The sequence below is a fragment of the Procambarus clarkii genome, chromosome 88 (genome assembly GCF_040958095.1).
Source record: "Procambarus clarkii isolate CNS0578487 chromosome 88, FALCON_Pclarkii_2.0, whole genome shotgun sequence".
Classification (NCBI taxonomy): Eukaryota; Metazoa; Arthropoda; class Malacostraca; order Decapoda; family Cambaridae; genus Procambarus; species Procambarus clarkii.
In genome coordinates, this window is record NC_091237.1 from 18495058 (window position 1) to 18497967 (window position 2910).

The window sequence follows — 2910 nt, forward strand, 5'->3', positions numbered from 1 at the left end:
CCTGACTGATCCCTTCCTTCTATTTATTAATACCAGAGGAACCTCGACCCTCCCTCCCTTCCCCCTCTCACCTGTTACGATATGGAAGAGTAATGTTATGACAAGAACACATGCAATTAACGAGAAGGTAAGTTTAACCTTGCTGATTGATTGCCAATTCAACTGTCCCGTCGAGCTGTGGACTTGAGAGCTGATTGGTGGATGGGTAAAGTTGATTCAGGAGTTTATCTCTCTGTTTCTAATGATTTAAAGCTGATTCAGGAATTTATCTCTCTGTTTCTAATTGTTTAAAGCTGATTCAGGAATTTATCTCTCTGTTTCTAATTGTTTAAAGCTTAATCAGGAGTTTATCTCTCTGTTTCTAAAGATTTAAAGCTGATTCAGGAATTTATCTCTCTGTTTCTAATAATTTAAAGCTGATTCAGGAATTTATCTCTCTGTTTCTAATGATTTAAAGCTGATTCAGGAATTTATCTCTCTGTTTCTAATGATTTAAAGCTGATTCAGGAATTTATCTCTCTGTTTCTAATTGTTTAAAGCTGATTCAGGAATTTATCTCTCTGTTTCTAATTGTTTAAAGCTTAATCAGGAGTTTATCTCTCTGTTTCTAATGATTTAAAGCTGATTCAGGAATTTATCTCTCTGTTTCTAATGATTTAAAGCTGATTCAGGAATTTATCTGTTTCTAATGCTTTATTCAGCTTTTGATTCTAGGTGTTAGACGTTGTTTGTTGCAGCTGATAGTTAGCTGGAATTGTGTTAATTTCTTGAACGATCCTGAGGCTAGGGTCGTTCAGGCGGCGGCTGACCCCACAGACACATTTATCAATAGTAACAAAGTGCGTATTAAAAGTTATTATTTTCTCAGATGTAAATGACAGTGAAATAGAATTTTGTGTATGGTTAGGCGTATGTTAGTTTACGTTAGGTGGCTATGTTCTATTGACGATTATTTTAATTTAATGCGGGTTGGTTGATGAGGACTGGTTGTATTGATGAAGACTGGCTGTATTGATGAAGACTGGCTGTATTGATGAAGACTGGCTGTATTGATGAGGACTGGTTGTATTGATGAAGACTGGCTGTATTGATGAAGACTGGCTGTATTGATGAAGACTGGCTGTATTGATGAGGACTGGTTGTATTGATGAAGACTGGCTGTATTGATGAAGACTGGCTGTATTGATGAGGACTGGTTGTATTGATGAAGACTGGCTGTATTGATGAGGTCTGGCTGTATTGATGAAGACTGGCTGTATTGATGAGGACTGGCTGTATTGATGAAGACTGGCTGTATTGATGAGGACTGGCTGTATTGATGAGGACTGGCTGTATTGATGAAGACTGGCTACACAAAAAACATGTATTCATCGTGAAATCTCATGAAACATCGAACCTGTTCTTAAATTCTAAACTTTACGTTTATCGAAGGTTAAGAATTTCCCACTAAGGCACCAGCCTGACCTTTCAAATGTAAAAAAAAAACTTGTGTCGATTTTCAGTACATGTTAAACAACAGCAAATATATATTTTTATACAATAGCACAGGAAATGTTTTATACAATAGCCAATACTATGTTTTATACAACTCCATATTTTATTAACTGACATATTTTACATAACATCATTGATATTATATGCAACAATTAATGTATTATTTTATTTTATACAACAGTCACCGATACATTGTGGGCAAGAAATCATAACAACAAAAGAATTTATATATATATATATATATATATATATATATATATATATATATATATATATATATATATATATATATATATATATATATATATATATACACAAACTGATCATGTTGAAGGTAAACCTCTTATCACACCATAGATTAGGAGCAACTAATACACCCTTCATGGGTACTAACCCACAATACTAGAAGTAATTTATTGAATGTAAACTCGAAATTAAAAATGTAAAAGTTATATTGCCAAAATGGTTTCGTTTCCAGGATGGTGCATCGTGGTTGATGCGAGGGATAATTAATTACGTGATTGGAGGAGGGAAGGGAAGGGAATGGAAGGGAAGGGAAGGAAAGGGAAGGGAAGGAAAGGGAAGGGAAGGGAAGGAAAGGGAAGGGAAGGAAAGGGAAGGGAAGGGAATGGAAGGGAAGGGAAGGGAAGGGAAGGAAAGGGAAGGAAAGGGAAGGGAAGGGAATGGAAGGGAAGGGAAGGGAAGGGAAGGGAAGGGAAGGGAAGGGAAGGGAATGGAAGGGAAGGGAAGGGAAGGGATTGTTGTGAGTTTTAAATATGGAACAGCCAATGTAATAGAAGAATAATGACAAAAAAATTTTCTCTCTTTTCTGTGCTTTGTTTCTGGTCTCTCTCTCTCTCTCTCTCTCTCTCTCTCTCTCTCTCTCTCTCTCTCTCTCTCTCTCTCTCTCTCTGTCTCTCTCTGTCTCTCTCTCTCTCTCTCTCTCTCTCTCTCTCTCTCTCTCTCTCTCTCTCTCTCTCTCTCTCTCTCTCTCTCTCTCTCTCTCTCTCTCCTCATTATCTTTTTGTACTTGGGGATTTCTTTCGTCTCCTCTCCCTTTGTCCTGTCTCCCACTCCTCTTGTTCTCTCTCTTCCCCTCACCCCTACTTCCCCTCCTCCTCTCACCTCTCCCCTCATGCCTGCCAGTCTCTCAGTGTCCCCTCTATTGTGCAAGAGCTGTCTCTCTCTCCTGCTTACTCCTCGTTTATCTTTTCCTCTCTGCTCTTCTGTTTCCACCTTCGCCTTTATGCTTCTCTCTCTTCTCTTTCTCTCCCAACTTTCTCGACTCACGGACTTTCTCCTCTGCTCTCCTCTACTATTCTTTAATATTTATATGTTTTTTCGCATAAATGACGTTCTGTCTCCTCTCCCTTAGACCAGAGGTGAAAGTGAGAGAGAATTACAAAAGAACAGAGA